Source organism: Engystomops pustulosus, chromosome 10 (assembly GCF_040894005.1).
Source record: "Engystomops pustulosus chromosome 10, aEngPut4.maternal, whole genome shotgun sequence".
Lineage (NCBI taxonomy): Eukaryota > Metazoa > Chordata > Amphibia > Anura > Leptodactylidae > Engystomops > Engystomops pustulosus.
The window spans coordinates 97,915,915-97,934,507 of NC_092420.1; the positions used below are offsets into that span (position 1 = coordinate 97,915,915).

At 41.1% G+C, this 18,593-nt stretch overlaps 2 protein-coding genes across 6 annotated transcripts in view; one reads left to right on the top strand and one right to left on the bottom strand.

The window, feature by feature from the left end:
• LOC140104207 (uncharacterized) overlaps nucleotides 1-18,593 on the bottom strand; it is a 540,921-nt gene that overhangs the window by 146,041 nt on the left and 376,287 nt on the right. For all 4 annotated transcript variants that reach the window (XR_011850264.1, XR_011850267.1, XR_011850265.1 and 1 more), the window contains one exon: nucleotides 3,041-3,151. The gene's annotated coding sequence lies outside the window, so the exon portion shown is untranslated. The remainder of the gene's footprint in view (nucleotides 1-3,040; nucleotides 3,152-18,593) is intronic.
• The window catches only part of PDE4B (phosphodiesterase 4B), a 302,693-nt gene continuing 286,611 nt past the window's right edge, over nucleotides 2,512-18,593 (top strand). For both annotated transcript variants that reach the window (XM_072127634.1, XM_072127635.1), the window contains exon 1: nucleotides 2,512-2,648. The gene's annotated coding sequence lies outside the window, so the exon portion shown is untranslated. The remainder of the gene's footprint in view (nucleotides 2,649-18,593) is intronic.

Below are 18,593 nucleotides of genomic sequence, written 5' to 3' on the forward strand. Positions count from 1 at the left end.
ATTATATGGGATAATGGAAAACCTGCAGTGAATGCGGAATCATAATACAAGGTATTTTAGAATATCCCCTGAATCTGTACAGGTAGCTCCTCATATACATCACATCTGCCCCATACGTTGCACATCTGTGGGACACTAAGAAGCAAATTATGGACAATAGGAAAGATAACAATGGAGTCTCCTCCAGCTCCTGCCCGGCACCAGCACATCACAAACCACTCAATCCTTCTCTTTTTATTGGCATTGAATCCCCTACGAGTTCTAGTTCTTAAGGATAACATCAAACTGGAATAGTCTGATATTATCCACTACTTATGGACTATGGCGCCCCCATATGTTGTCTATACTCTTACTCTCCAAAGATATTAAAAGTAAAAAAAAACATCCTTTTAACTGGAAATAAAATCATCTCTGCTCCAAATGCGACCAAATATTCCCCTGTGACGTTGTAAACTATATTATCCCTGATGTCCTCTGTAATCAGAACAATCTGTGTGTTGTTAGTAGCAGCAGGACTGTGCAATATGCATTTACAGGTGGTCTCCGACTTAAGAATACCCAACATAGAGACGACCCCTAGTTACATACAAACAAACCCTGGATGTTGATAATTTATTGTACTTAAGTCCCAGACTATAATGATCAGCTAAGGCGTCTGCAATTAAGATTTATTGTTAATCTCGGTTTCTATGACAACCCAAAAGTTTTAAAATCCAATTGGCACAGAGACAAAAAAATTTTTTGACTGGGGTTACAATTATAAAATATACAGTTCCGACTTACATACAAATTCAACTTAAGAACAAACCTACGGAACTTATCTTGTATGTAACCCGGGGACTGCCTGTATTTCTATCCCAGGTTTGTACTGGGAGCGTGTTCTCACACTGCTGTGCTCTTAGGTCTCTGCATTGAACTGTTCCACGGCTGTGTGTAAAAATGGTTGCATGCTTCTTATTGAATATTACAGAAGTCACTTACTACAGAAAGAGGAGGGGATTTACAGTTTATTGCAGAGAAGGGAACAGCAGTGTGAGGAGAAGCTACAATTCTGGAACACAAATCCACTTCACACAGTCCTAATGTAACTAACATTATACAGAATGGTGATATTACACATCTCTCCAGGGGCAATACCCATCACCGGCTGCAGAGAGCACAGAGCACAGGAGTGTTCAGACACAATTCAAGTTTACTTAAAGAAGCTACAATCCTGGATTATAAATCCATTCACAGTCTTGCTGATCCTAACATCATACACATCTCTCCAGGGACTATACCTAACACTGGCTGCAGAGAGCACAGAGCACAGCAGTGTGAGGTCTGATTACACATCTCTCCAGGGACAATACATAACACTGGCTGCAGAGAGCACAGAGCACAGCAGTGTGAGGTCTGATTACACATCTCTCCAGGGACTATACCTAACACTGGCTGCAGAGAGCACAGAGCACAGCAGTGTGAGGTCTGATTACACATCTCTCCAGGGACAATACATAACACTGGCTGCAGAGAGCACAGAGCACAGCAGTGTGAGGTCTGATTACACATCTCTCCAGGGACAATACATAACACTGGCTGCAGAGAGCGCATAGCACAGCAGTGTGAGGTCTCCACATCTCTCCAGGGACAATACCTAAATCTGGCTGCAGGGAGCACAGAGCACAGCAGTGTGAGGATGCACCACCAGTGCAGTTGAAGAAGATACATCCCTGGAATATAAATCAATTTTCACAGTCCTGCTGCTACTAACAACATACTGAAAGGTATGATTACCCACCATTGGTTGCAGAGGGCACAGAGCAGAGCAGAGTGAGGGCACATTTCTAATGTACTTAGAGCTACAATCCTGGAATATAAATTCATTTCTCACAGTCCTGCTGCTACTAACAACATACACAATAATGAAATATGATTAAGCATAACGTAACACTGGTCACTGTTTTTCATGGCCAGATTCCCTTTAAAATCAGGTGTCTATACTCAGTCAGTGCTAAATTGGTGTCTAACTAGTTGGATTTGCCATTCAGGGCTTAGGGAAAGCTGAGTGGTAGAGCCAGCAGGTATATTAGTTGTCTCTTGCATTCCTAGAAGTTGCTGGATGAGATATTTCCCATGATCTGGTCAGACGAGGACGTGTCAAGGACTTCTTGTGGTTCTTGGCTTCCCATAGTTTTCCATACCGTCCATGTCTGGTTAGGAAGCTGCTGCCTATGGAGATCTAGGGGAGGTCGGATCGCCCTGGTTGGTTCTATGAATCATATTGGGGGGATAATTGTGCCCTTTATAAAGGGGAGCGGGTGTCAGAATAAGACAGGCACCATTGTGCAACTTAGGGAAATCTATCCTTTTGTTCGGAGCCAGGGAAAGGCTTTGAATTCCCAGAGCGCTGTGCACGGCGGCTGCCTGACAGCGCTGTGACTGCATATCCAGATGGAAAGGATGGGAGGGGGGGATTGGGGTGGGCTTGGGAATCTGCGGGTGTGTGTCTTATGAATGGGGCTTGATCCACTCCAGCTCCCGGCCAGCTGTAATGTAAGGACACTGACACTGGATACAGGACAATAGATCGAGAACACCTCTATAGCAGCGGCGTTACACCAGAGGGATCAGGATGAACAGACACACGGGGTCTCCTTGCTGAATGGGTGAGTCTGGGGTCCTCTGTTATTTGCCTTTATGTCTTACATTGCCTGAATTCCTGATCAGCTCATGTGCAGTGCGGCTCAGTGATACACATACAGTGATCAGCCATCGCTGCTCCATGCCTTCACTCCCCCAAACTTCATAGGATTCTTGTTTGTTGGAGCCGAGACCACAAATTTGGGAAGAAGGGGGGGGGGGCAATGATGCCAATCAGCTGTCCTGTGGGAACTTTCATGGAGAGCGAATCTCAAGGAGCCTCTCTGGTATTCTAGGTGCTATATCTACATGTATTTGTATTATTGTGACTCTTATCCCATGAATTATGAAGCCCTTGGACTTAAAGGGGAAGTACAGCAAACCATGTTGATGTATTATACGGCTGTGCGTGCTTTACCTTGCTGTAGAACACGGGTTCTAGAAGAAGTCGGGAGATTCTTAGATGCTGCTGCCGCGTTTCCTTGAAAGTCTGTCCTTAGGCAGTAGCAGCGTCGGATCAATATCTAGACTGGAGTAGAAAAAGTGAAGTTACTACAGAGCATTACATGACTCTACTACAGTGTGATCAGTGTCCTACCAGAGGTCCGAAGTATTATATTATTTTTCATAAAAAATGCTGAATATTTCATACATTATAAAGTTCTATAGCTGAATCCTGAACACATTACACCAATTATTGTTATACATTGTAACAGAACCTTCAGTAGTATTATAGTTGTTATATTCTTGTACATAGGGGGCAGTATTATAGTAGTTATATTCCTGTACATAGGGGGCAGTATTATAGTAGTTATATTCCTGTACATAGGGGGCAGTATTATAGTAGTTATATTCCTGTACATAGGGGGCAGTATTATAGTAGTTATATTCTTGTACATAGGGGGCAGTATTATAGCAGTAATATTCCTGTACATAGGGGGCAGTATTATAGTAGTTATATCCCTGTACATAGGGGGGAGTATTATAGTAGTTATATTCCTGTACATATGGGGCAGTATTAGAGTAGTTATATTCCTGAACATAGGAGGCAGTATTATAGTAGTTATATTCCTGTATATAGGGGGCAGTATTATAGTAGTTATATCCCTGTACATAGGGGGGAGTATTATAGTAGTTATATTCCTGTACATAGGGGGCAGTATTAGAGTAGTTATATTCCTGTACATAGGAGGCAGTATTATAGTAGTTATATTCCTGTACATAGGGGGCAGTATTATAGTAGTTGTATTCTTGTACATAGGGGGCAGTATTATAGTAGTTATATTCCTGTACATAGGGGGCAGTATTATAGTAGTTATTTTCCTGTACATAGGGGGCAGTATTATAGTAGTTATATTCTTGTACATAGGAGGCAGTATTATAGTAGTTATATTCTTGTACATAGGAGGAAGTATTATAGTAGTTATATTCTTGTACATAGGGGCAGTATTATAGTAGTTATATTCCTGTACATAGAGGGCAGTATTATAGTAGTTATATTCTTGTACATAGGGGACAGTATTATAGTAGTTATATTCTTGTACATAGGGACAGTATTGTAGTAGTTATATTCCTGTACATAGGGGGCAGTATTATAGTAGTTATATTCCTGTACATAGGGGGCAGTATTATAGTAGTTATATTCCTGTACATAGGGGGCAGTATTATAGTAGTTATATTCCTGTACATAGGGGGCAGTATTATAGTAGTTATATTCTTGTACATAGGGGGCAGTATTATAGTAGTTATATTCTTATACATAGGAGGCAGTATTATAGTAGTTATATTCTTGTACATAGGGACAGTATTGTAGTAGTTATATTCTTGTACATAGGGGGTAGTATTATAGTAGTTATATTCTTGTACATAGGGGGCAGTATTATAGGAGTTATCTTCTTGTATATAGAGGGGCAGTGTTATAGTAGTTATATTCCTGTACATAGGGGCAGTATTATAGTAGTTATATTCTTGTACATAGGGGCAGTATTATAGTAGTAATATTCTTGTACATGGGGGCAGTATTATGGTAGTTATATTCTTGTACATAGAGGGCAGTATTATAGTAGTTATATTCCTGTACATAGGGGGCAGTATTATAGTAGTTATATTCCTGTACATAGGGGGCAGTATTATAGTAGTTATATTCCTGTACATAGGGCCAGTATTATAGTAGTTATATTCCTGTACATAGGGGGCAGTATTATAGTAGTTATATTCTTGTACATAGGGGCAGTATTATAGTAGTTATATTCTTGTACATAGGGGGCAGTATTATAGTAGGTATATTCTTGTACATAGGGGGCAGTATTATAGGAGTTATATTCTTGTAAATAGGGGGCAGTATTATAGTAGTTATATTCTTGTACATAGGGGTAGTATTATAGTAGTTATATTCCTGTACATAGGGTGCAGTATTATAGTAGGTATATTCTTGTACAAAGGGGGCAGTATTGTAGTAGTTATATTCTTGTACATAGGGGTAGTATTGTAGTAGTTATATTCTTGTACACAGGGGGCAGTATTATAGTAGTTATATTCTTGTACATAGGGGGCTGTATTATAGTAGTTATATTCCTGTACATAGGGGGCAGTATTATAGTAGTTATATTCCTGTACATAGGGGGCAGTATTATAGTAGTTATATTCTTGTACAAAGGGGTCAGTATTATAGTAGTTTAATTCTTGTACATAGGGGCAGTATTATAGTAGTTATATTCCTGTACATAGGGGGCAGTATTATAGTAGTTATATTCCTGTACATAGGGGCAGTATTATAGTAGTTATATTCTTGTACATAGGGGGCAGTATTATAGTAGTTATATTCCTGTACATAGGGCCAGTATTATAGTAGTTATATTCTTGTACATGGGGGCAGTATTATGGTAGTTATATTCTTTTACATAGAGGGCAGTATTATAGTAGTTATATTCCTGTACATAGGGGGCAGTATTATAGTAGTTATATTCCTGTACATAGGGGGCAGTATTATAGTAGTTATACTCCTGTACATAGGGCCAGTATTATAATAGTTATATTCCTGTACATAGGGGGCGGTATTATAGTAGTTATATTCTTGTACATAGGGGCAGTATTATAGTAGTTATATTCTTGTACATAGGGGGCAGTATTATAGTAGGTATATTCTTGTACATAGGAGGCAGTATTATAGGAGTTATATTCTTGTACATAGGGGGCAGTATTATAGTAGTTATATTCTTGTACATAGGGGTAGTATTATAGTAGTTATATTCCTGTACATAGGGGGCAGTATTATAGTAGGTATATTCTTGTACATAGGGAGCAGTATTGTAGTAGTTATATTCTTGTACATAGGGGTAGTATTATAGTAGTTATATTCTTGTACATAGGGGGCTGTATTATAGTAGTTATATTCCTGTACATAGGGGGCAGTATTATAGTAGTTATATTCCTGTATATAGGGGGCAGTATTATAGTAGTTATATTCTTGTACAAAGGGGTCAGTATTATAGTAGTTTAATTCTTGTACATAGGGGCAGTATTATAGTAGTTATATTCCTGTACATAGGGGGCAGTATTATAGTAGTTATATTCCTGTACATAGGGGCAGTATTATAGTAGTTATATCCTTGTACATAGGGGGCAGTATTATAGTAGTTATATTCCTGTACATAGGGGGCAGTATTATAGTAGTTATATTCTTGTACATAGGGGGCAGTATTATAGTAGTTATATTCTTGTACATAGGGGGCGGTATTATAGCAGTAATATTTCTGTACATAGGGGGCGGTATTATAGTAGTTATATTCTTGTACATAGGGGGCAGTATTATAGTAGTTATATTCTTGTACCTAGGGGGCAGTATTATAGTAGTTATATTCTTGTACATAGGTGTAGTATTATAGTAGTTATATTCCTGTACATAGGGGCAGTATTATAGTAGTTACATTCCTGTACATAAGGGGCAGTATTATAGTAGTTATATTCCTGTACACAGGGAAGTATTATAGTAGTTACATTCCTGTACATAGGGGGCAGTATTATAGCAGTAATATTCCTGTACATAGGGGGCGGTATTATAGTAGTTATATTCTTGTACATAGGGGGCAGTATTATAGTAGTTATATTCTTGTACATAGGGGGCAGTATTATAGTAGTTATATTCCTGTACATAGGGGTAGTATTATAGTAGTTATATTCCTGTACATAGGGGGCAGTATTATAATAGTTATATTCTTGTACATAGGGGGCAGTATTATAGTAGTTATATTCCTGTACATAGGGGTAGTATTATAGTAGTTATATTTCTGTACATAGGGGGCAGTATTATAGTAGTTATTTTCCTGTACATAGGGGGCAGTATTATAGTAGTTATATTCTTGTACATAGGGGTCAGTATTATAGTAGTTTAATTCTTGTACATAGGGGCAGTATTATAGTAGTTATATTCCTGTACATAGGGGGCAGTATTATAGTAGTTATATTCCTGTACATAGGGGGCAGTATTATAGTAGTTATATTCTTGTACATAGGGGGCAGTATTATAGTAGTTATATTCCTGTACATAGGGGCAGTATTATTTTAGATATATTCTTGTACATAGGGGGAAATATTATAGTTGTTATATTCTTGTACATAGGGGGTAGTATTATAGTAGTTATATTCCTGTACATAGGAGGCAGTATTATAGTAGTTATATTCCTGTACATAGGGGGGAATAATATAGTTGTTATATTCTTGTACATAGTGGACAGTATTATAGTAGTTATATTCCTGTACATAGGGGCAGTATTATAGTAGATATATTCTTGTACATAGGGGGAAATATTATAGTAGGTATATTCCTGTACATAGCGGGCAGTATTATAGTAGTTATATTCTTGTACATAGGGGGCAGTATTATCATAGTTATATTCTTGTACATAGGGGGCAGTATTATAGTAGTTATATTCTTGTACATAGGGGGCAGTATTATAGTAGTTATATTCTTGTACATAGGGGGCAGTATTATAGCAGTTATATTCCTGTACATAGGGGGCAGTATTACAGTAGTGATATTCTTGTACATAGGGGGCAGTATTATAGTAGTTATATTCTTGTACATAGGGGGCAGTATTATAGTAGTTATATTCCTGTACATAGGGGGCAGTATTATAGTAGTTATATTCTTGTACATAGGGGGCAGTATTATAGTAGTTATATTCCTGTACATAGGGGGCAGTATTATAGTAGTTATATTCCTGTACATAGGGGGCAGTATTATAGGAGTTATATTCTTGTACATAGGGGGCAGTATTATAGTAGTTATATTCCTGTACATAGGGGGCAGTATTATAGTAGTTATATTCTTGTACATAGGGGGCAGTATTATAGTAGTTATATTCCTGTACATAGGGGGCAGTATTATAGTAGTTATATTCCTGTACATAGGGGGCAGTATTATAGTAGTTATATTCTTGTACATAGGGGGCAGTATTATAGTAGTTATATTCTTGTATATAGGGGGCAGTATTATAGTAGTTATATTCCTGTACATAGGGGGCAGTATTATAGTAGATATATTCCTGTACATAGGGGCAGTATTATAGTAGTTATATTCTTGTACATAGGGGGCAGTATTATAGTAGTTATATTCCTGTACATAGGGGGCAGTATTATAGTAGATATATTCCTGTACATAGGGGCAGTATTATAGTAGTTATATTCTTGTACATAGGGGGCAGTATTATAGTAGTTATATTCTTGTACATAGGGGGCAGTATTATAGTAGTTATATTCTTGTACATAGGAGGCAGTATTATAGTAGTTATATCCTTGTACACAGGGGGCAGTATTATAGCAGTTATAGTCTTGTACATAGGAGGCAGTATTATAGTAGTTATATTCCTGTACATAGGGGGCAGTATTATAGTAGTTATATTCCTGTACATAGGGGGCAGTATTATAGTAGTTATATTCTTGTACATAGGAGGCAGTATTATAGTAGTTATATTCTTGTACATAGGGGGCAGTATTATAGTAGTTATATCCTTGTACATAGGGGGCAGTATTATAGTAGTTATATTCCTGTACATAGGGGGCAGTATTATAGTAGTTATATTCCTGTACATAGGGGGCAGTATTATAGTAGTTATATTCTTGTACATAGGAGGCAGTATTATAGTAGTTATATTCTTGTACATAGGGAGCAGTATTATAGTAGTTATATTCTTGTACATAGGGGGCAGTATTATAGTAGTTATATTCTTGTACATAGGGAGGAGTATTATAGTAGAAATTAGGGAATCCCAGCACTATTTAAGAAGACTTGAGTTTTGTAAATTACATATCCAGAACTTGTTATAAAGTGTACATTATATCCCTGTACATCTATATCAAATACCAGATGAAAACTACTGTTAGGCTTTACATGGCAACTTCTGATTACCAGGCCATTTAATCTGCTCAGATTAAATCAGATTATTTGGGTGGTTGGTTTTCTTTAGCTGTGATTTTCTACTGATTTCAATGGGAGAGGGATGCGCTATGTTCACTACCCATCCCAGTAGGAATATTCTTGTACGTAGCATGTGGTATAATTATTATTATTAAATGGAAACATTATTACAGTCAGAAATATTGACAATTGCAACATGGGTGAAAGGCACTTAGGGCTCATTCACACTGCCGTCTGCGGGGCCGTACATGCGGCCGCAAATTTGCGGCCGCATGTACGTCCCCATAGACGGCAATAGCGGCACGGCGGGGATCCGGTGCCACACATGTGTGGCACCGATCCGGGCCGCACACCGCAAAAAGATAGAGCAAGGGCACATTCACATGGCCGTCTGCGGGGACGTACATGCGGCCGCAAATTTGCGGCCGCATGTACGTCCCCATAGACGGCAATAGTGGCGCGGCGCAGATGCGGTGCCACACATGTGTGGCACTGATCCGGCCCGCACACCGCAAAAAGATAGAGCATGCTCTATCTTTTGGCGTGTGTGCGGCCGTGCGCCGCTATTCTCTATGGAGGGAGGAGGGGCTGCCTCCTCCTCCTCTCCAGCACACGGCGGTATGCCCGCACGGCGGGCATACCGCTGTGTGAATGTACCCCAAGCTCTATCTTTCGGCGGATGTGCGGCCGTGTGCCGCTATTTCCTATGGAGGGAGGAGGGGTCACCTCCTCCTCACCTCCAGCACACGGCGGTATGCCCGCACGGCGGGCATACCGCGTGTGAATGTACCCTTAGGTTGTATAGACGCTAAATCCACCATCAGAATCCATCCTGATAAACCAGGGACATTACTCAAAGACCCCGGCCCCGGGACTGTGGGATCTTCCTATATTTGTTATCCGTGGCCTCCTCCTTTCTAAAATATACTCTTAACCCCTTCAGGACTAAGGACTATTCAGGACTATTTTATATCTTGCAGGGTATTTTGAGTTTGTTTTCTCTTTGCACATTGTACTTCAAATTAGTTGAAAGTTTTGGATGATATCTTTTGTGATGAGTAATGGAAAAAAAAATTAAATTTGGCAAAAATTTTTTTTAAATTCTCCAATTTGAAAGTTCTAAATTCTCTGCTTTTCAGTCATATCACCCAATTAACTTCATAGATAACATTTCCTGAGTGTCCTCTTTATTCGTCTTTTTATGAATTTCATGCATCTCTCATTCTAGGTTGTGAGGAGGTTTAGAATTTTGGGTGCAATTTCTCACATTTTATTGAAAATACACAAAATCCTTATTTAGAGGGGCCTGCTCAGCTTCAAGCGATTTTGAGACACCCAAATAACAGGAAACTTAAAATGATCCCATTATAGAAACTACACCTCAGAATTTATGAAAAACCAAGGGTTGAGGTGAAATTTACAAACTATTATTTTTTGGCCCAAAATTAAACATTCAAAAAGGAATAAATGACAAAAGGCATCACAAAGTTTGATCCCCAATTTCTCCCAGTCGGCCCATTTGTGTTGGTAAACTGCTGTATGGGCAGAGTTGCATTGTCACATTTACAAGCTATAAAATGTCTATTTTTATGTAATTTGGACATATGGGGGCTTATTTTTTGCAGGATGACATCTAGTTTTCAGGTACTTCACTTAGGGGGATTCGATAGCTAATTAATGAGATTTTATTAACCATTTCTCTGTGGGGGTTAAGAATATCATTAATTTTGTCTTAGGGGTTTTAGCTTTTTTTATCGACTGTTCACCGTACCATAAAAATAATATGTTTTCTTTTATTATAAGGGTCACCATGATTACAGCGATACTCCATTTATAGAGCTTTTTATGGTTGACTTGTTTTGCAGAATATAGAACTCATTTGGTGCTTGTTTTTGCATCGTCATATTTACATATTTCTATCTTTTTGTTTATGGACCTGTTTCAGCACTTGTTTTTTGCAGGATAAGCTGTACTTTTTGTCTGTACAATGTTGGGGCAAATGTTACTTTTTGCTCACTGTTTATCCTGTTTTTATGTTTGGATGTGAAAATATAATTCTTGAGAGTTTTTTCTTACTTTTCTTGTACGGCAGCAGTGTCAAACTCATTTTCATCAGGGGACACATCAGCCTCGTGTTTGTCTTAAAGGGGCCAAATGTAATTTTATTATTGTAATTTCTACAGAATTATCATTACAATCAGCCCTACGAGGGCAACCACAAAGCTGAACATATTGTTACATGACAATAACCTGAGGCTGTGTTCACACGTGGTGATTGTGTTGCATTTCTTGCCACGTGTGAATGCGGCCTCAGGCATTGACATGGCCAGTAGGTGTCTCGACAGCAACCAATAGCCATAGTACAACCACAGCAGCCAGGAGGCCCCACCAAGCAGCCATAGTGCCCCATCCCACCTAGAAGCAGCAGCCGCAGCCACACCTCCTCCCAGAAGCAGCCACACTGCCCCACACCTACCCCTATAGCAGCAGCCTCCACAGTGCCCCACACCTTCCTCGACCAGTAGCAGCCAATGTGTCCCACAACTACCTCCCCCAGCAGCAGCCACACTGCCCCACACCACCCTAGCAGCAGCCACACTGCCCCACACCACCCTAGCAGCAGCCACAGTGCCAGATAACATCCCAGCCGCAGCCACACTTCCCCACACCACCCTAGCAGCCGCCACAGTGCCCCACACCACCCTAGCAACCGCCACAGTGCCCCACACCACCCTAGCAGCTGCCACAGTGCCCCACACCACCCTAGCAGCCGCCACAGTGCCCCATACCACCCTAGCAGCCACACTGCCCCACACCACCCTAGGAGCAGCCACAGTGCCTCTCATCTCCCCCACAGCAGCAATAGTGCCCCGTATTCTGCATAAGTTGACAGACACACTAATTGTGCTGAAACAGACATCTACTGACGGAACCCCAGGGCTGTCATAGAAACTATCGTCTCCTCCCATACCTGGAGCGGAGGCTGGCGAGCGTCCGGGTGAGTACCCAGTAATGCCCTATAGAAGCCTCTCGTCACCATGGTAAACAGGGTTAAACAGCTGGTATCGCGACTATTGTGATCGGGGCTGTTACTGTAGGAGCCTGGCTGTCACATATTGCCGGGATCCTGCGGTAATCACCTGGGCTCAGCTTCTGAGACCATTCGATCACCATGAGGTAACTCTACATCATGGTTGCTGTAACTACAGTTACATAAAGGTGCGCGAAGGGGTTAAATATTCTTACGAGCCAGAAGGGCTCTTAAGGGCGTTACCAGAGGCCCTCCATGCTCACCCTCCCCTCCTCCTGTGTACCCAAACTTATTCTGGTGAGACTGCTGTGAGGGGGTAGTGTTAAGGGAGCAGGGGGATTAGGAGACAGTGTAACAGCCTGTGAAGCTGGTAAGTTAGTCATTGCAGCTAGGTATCCTCCCAGCAATTGTTCTGCATAGATTACAACTACAAAAAAAAAAAAAAAGGGGATTACAAGTTAAATAATGGACAGACGTGTTGTTACTCTTCATGTACACACAATGATTTCTGACCTCTGCAAAGTTTGTTGAAATGTGCGGTATACTTTTAAAGAGCACCTAAGGTAAGGATTAAGAAGGACTCCGTAGAAAAACACTAAAAGGAGTATTTATGATTAGATCTCGGACTATAAACCTGACACATAACTTGGCAGAGATAGCCATGGACTCCCCATATGGGGCTGCCTGACCTCTGACCCCATGTGCCCTGCACCATTCATGGCATCTAGCAGCCTATTAAGAACTGTACTTGGGTAATAGTTTAATCATTGTACTACTACTGCCTGTGCTTAAACGCTCTCTTCTCCCTGAATTTGTGACAAATATGTTTTGGCGGCGGGTGGATGGGATGATGGGCCTCCTCCAGCAGCTTGGCATGTTGGCAGGCCCTGCACATCATTCTTTGGATAATGTTTATTCATCTCTCCGGTGCCAAACAGGGCAGGGAAATTGTGCTTGAGTCTTTGACAGTGTGATAAAATCTAAATGTACAATGAGAAAGATGTAAAATATCAGTTCCCTCTCCAAAAGTATTTTTATTTGTAAAGAACTGATTGGGTTTAGCCCTTAGAATAACCCGTATACGCAAAAAGATCATGACTCTACTATACAAACCCAAAGTCATCACACCACTGCCATACTCAAACCAATACCCATACCAAGACCATTACACATACTCAAACCAATACCCATACCAAGACCATTACACATACTCAAACCAATACCCGTACCAAGACCATTACAGATACTCAAACCCATACTCATACCAAGACCATGACAGATACTCAAACCAATACCCATACCAACACCATTACACCTACTCAAACCGATACCCGTACCAAGACCATTACACATACTCAAACCAATACCCATACCAAGACCATTACACATACTCAAACCAATACCCATACCAAGACCATTACACATACTCAAACCAATACCCATACCAAGACCATTACACATACTCAAACCAATACCCATACCAAGACCATTACACCTACTAAAACCAATACCCATACCAAGACCATGACAGATACTCAAACCAATACCCATGCCAAGACCATTACACATACTCAAACCAATACCCATACCAAGACCATTACACCTACTCAAACCAATACCCATACCAAGACCATGACAGATACTCAAACCAATACCCATACCAAGACCATTACACCTACTCAAACCAATACCCATACCAAGACCATGACAGATACTCAAACCAATACCCATGCCAAGACCATTACACATACTCAAACCAATACCCATAGCATGACCATTACACATACTCAAACCAATACCCATACCAAGACCATTACACATACTCAAACCAATACCCATACCAAGACCATTACACATACTCAAACCAATACCCATACCAAGACCATTAAACCTACTCAAACCCATACCGATACCAAGACCATTACACCTACTCAAACCCATACCATGACCATTACACATACTCAAACCAATACCCATACCAAGACCATGACAGATACTCAAACCAATACCCATGCCAAGACCATTACACATACTCAAACCAATACCCATAGCATGACCATTACACATACTCAAACCAATACCCATACCAAGACCATTACACATACTCAAACCAATACCCATACCAAGACCATTACACCTACTCAAACCCATACCCATACCAAGACCATTACACCTACTCAAACCCATACCATGACCATTACACATACTTAAACCAATACCAATACCAAGACCATTACACATATGCAACACAAAACTGACCATTGACAAAGCATTGCCTGTACGACCGTGCTGAACATATTACTGCCAATGGCAAGACCATTTCCCATATCTAACATACCGCTGCCAATCCCCAGACCAAGACCTATGCTCAACAAACTACTGCCTATAACCAAGATATTGTCCATACTCAGCATACCACAACCCGATCCATTGTCCATACTCAACATACCACAACCCAATCCAAAACCATTGTCCATACTCAACATACTACAATCCAATCCAAAACCATTGTCCATACTCAACATACTACAATCCAATCCAAAACCATTGTCCATACTCAACATACCACAACCCAAACCAAAACCATTGTCCATACTCAACATACCACAACCCAATCCAAAACCATTGTCCATACTCAACATACCACAACCCAATCCAAAACCATTGTCCATACTCAACATACCACAACCCAATCCAAAACCATTGTCCATACTCAACATACCACAACCCAATCCAAAACCATTGTCCATACTCAACATACCACAACCCAATCCAAAACCATTGTCCATACTCAACATACCACAACCCAATCCAAAACCATTGTCCATACTCAACATACTGCTGCTCAAGTCTAGACCAAAGCCAATGCAATCACCAAACTATTATCAATGGTCAACATACTACTGCCCATTATCAATCCATTGTCCATACTCAGCACACCACAACTTGATCCAAAACCATTGCCTATACTTAACATACTACTGCCTATAACCAAACCATTGTCCATACTCAACATACCACAATCCAAACCAAAACCATTGTCCATACTCAACATACTGCTGCTCAAGTCTAAGCCAATGGAATCACCAAACTATTATCAATGGTCAACATACTACTGCTCATAACCAAGCCAGTGTCTATACTCAGCATAACACAACCCGATTCAAAACCATTGTGCATACTGAACATACTACTTCCCATGTCTAGACCATAGCCAATGCAATGCAATGCCTATACTCAACATGCTACTGTCCATACCGAACCACTGTCCATACATAAAACTCCCTACAGCAAGACCATTTTGCATATCTAACATAACTCTGCAATCCTCAGACCATTGTCCATCATACTACAACCCATAGCAAAACCATTGGCATACAACAAACTGTACCAAAACCATTGTCCATGCTCAACATACTGCTGCCCATAAACAATCCATTGTCCATACTCAACAAACCCCAAATTATACGAAGCACACATCTTACACCTGGGGCCATCTAGAATCCCCCCCTCCCTTCCTGGGACACATATATTATACTTTGTAGCAGAACCATAATTTTCTTTGAAATCTCCCGATCTTTTAGATGAGAAGTTAAAGTAAGAGTTAATTGTTTAGTGACCTGATGGATACGGATGAAAACTTTCTAGCGCATCTCAAGGAGTCCTGCTGGAATATTTACAGATAAATTTGCATAAAATATTCTTCATATGAATATAAATAATTTACTTTCATACCCATGAAAATGTCTCCCCGCTTGTTATGGAGCTGGAAATTGATTGGGGTGGTAAGATTTCTTAGAAGGTGACGGTGATACTATGTACTTCTGCTGCTGAATATTATTCTTAATATTTTATGATACTAGTTTCTAGGTATTTTTCTATAGCCTCACCTCCCCTTTAACAACTCACACAATAATCCGAGTGTTCACACCACAAGAAGTGAATGTGTGAAGCTTATGCCAGAAATAGCTGCCCACATAACAAGAAGCCTTGAAGGATTGCATCATGCAAGTGAATTGCAGGTTTTGTTTGGAAAAAGTTGCCTGAGGTCACTCACCAACGCTCAGAAAAAACTATGGATGCCCATATACAAGGGGTACGGAAAGTATTCAGACCCCTTTATATGTTTCACTCTTTGTTTCATTGTAGTCATTTGGTAAAACCAAAAAACTTCTGCCTCCCAGTAATTTGCCCTGTGCCCCATTGTCTTGTTGGAACGTTCGGGTATCTCTGTACTTGGCCACATTCATCCTTCCTTCCATTACAACCAGTGGTCCTGTCCCCCCATAGCCTGATGCTGCCCCCCATGTTTCACTGCTGGGATTGTATTTGGCAGCTCCTTGTTTACTCCACCGTTTAGAATTAACACCATAAATTTCGATCTTGGAGTGCTGCCACACAGTGCGTTCTTGGACCGTTTTTAAACGTATGCGTTTTTGTATGTTTACCGTGCGTTTGACTGGTTTTAACCTGTTTATCTTCATTTCTAGAAGTGTAGGAAGCTTTAAAACAGATTAGAACCAGCCAAACGTATGGTAAACATACAGGAACGCATGCGTTTAAAAACGGTCCAAGAACGCTCTGTGTGGCAGCGCCCTTTGTCTCACCAGAGCAGAGAATCGTATTCCTCATAGTCCGGGATCGTTCATGTGTTTTGCACACTGTGGGGCACATTTACTTACCCGGACCAGTCGCGATCCAGCGGCGCGTTCTCCGTCGAGAATTCGGGTCTTCCGGCGATTCACTATTCCACCAGGTGTCGCTGCTGCGCCGAGGTCCGCCGGAGTTCATCATCCTATTCTGGGCGAAGGTAAGCGCGTGTCAAGCGACACATTTTTTTTTAAAATACCGCAGTCTTTCCGAATCCGTCAGGTTTTCCGACGGCCACGCCCCCAATTTCCGTTGCAAGCATGCCGGCGCCGATGCGCCACAATCCGATCGTGTGTGCCAAAAACCCGGGGCAATTCAGAGCAAACTGGTAATTTTTGGGAAACCCGACGAAAAAGAGCGATTCGGACCCTTAGTAAACTCTGCTATAGACTCTGCTATAAAGCCCCGACTGCTGGATGCTGCAGTGATAGGTCACCCCCACCTACCTCCTGCATCTCTGGAGCTCGGCCACAGGGATCTTAGGGATCTTCTTTACCTCTAACCAAGGCTTTTCTCCCATGATCGCTTATTTTGGCTAGATGGCCAGGTCAGGGAAGAGTATTGGTCGTTCCAAACATCCAATCAAGGATTATGGAGGCCACTGTGCTCTTAGGAACCTTGAGAGCTGCGCAAATTTTTTAATTTTTTAACCTTAGACCTCATAATTCTCAATTACTCTGACATGCACTGTGAGCTGCGAGGTGATATATAGACAGGTGTGAGCCTTTCCTAATCAAGTCCAATCAGTTTAATTAAACACAACTGGACAACAATGAAGGAGAAGAACCATCTCAAGGAGGAAGAGAAGGAAATGGGCAGCATGTGAGTTAACTGGTTCACGACCGCCCGCTGTGTATTCACGGTGCGCGACGGTTCCTGGTGCATGGAGAGGGCTCACGGGCTGAGCCCTCTCCATAGCCGGTAAGTCTTTGCTGCATATTGCAAATAATCCCGGTGATCGGCGCAGGCAAAGCTGCCGCCGGCTTCAAAAGGAATGCGGTGGTCTGACGCTATCAGCACATTGTAATGAATGAGGAGGAAAATCCCCATATACCGCCATACTGTAGCATGGCAGTATATGATAGGATTGATCAGACAACCTAGGGTTAAAGTACCCTAGGGAGTCTGAAAAATAGTAAAAAGAAAACTAAAAAAGTAAAACAAAAATTATAATAAAAAATCCTAAAAATTAAAAAAAATTTTTTAAACAAAATGCACCCTACACTAAACTGAATCCCATGCCCACTCCCTCCCTCAGACACTGGTCTAATGTCCAAAGTTTGTATTAAGAAGTCCAGACCAGTGTCCAATCCAGTGTCAAATGTCAGTTCCAAAATCCCACCACCATCACCCCCCTCCCAACCTAACACTATATCCCAGACCACACTATATACAAAATACACTCACTGGCCACTTTATTAGGTCCACCATGCTAGTAACGGGTTGGACCCCCTTTTGCCTTCAGAACTGCCTCAATTCTTCGTGGCATAGATACAACAAGGTGCTGGAAGCTCCTCAGAGATTTTGCTCCATATTGACATGATGGCATCACACAGTTGCCGCAGATTTGTCGGCTGCACATCCATGATGCGAATCTCCCGTTCCACCACATCCCAAAGATGCTCTGGCATCAACAAGGTATTTCCGCCCACAGAACTGCCGCTCACTGGATATTTTTCTTTTTCGGACCATTCTCTGTAAACCCTAGAGATGGTTGTGCGTGAAAATCCCAGTAGATCAGCAGTTTCTGAAACACTCAGACCAGCCCTTCTGGCACCAACAACCATGCCACGTTCAAAGGCCACAAATCACCTTTCTTCCCCATACTGATGCTCGGTGTGAACTGCAGGAGATTGTCTTGATCATGTCTACATG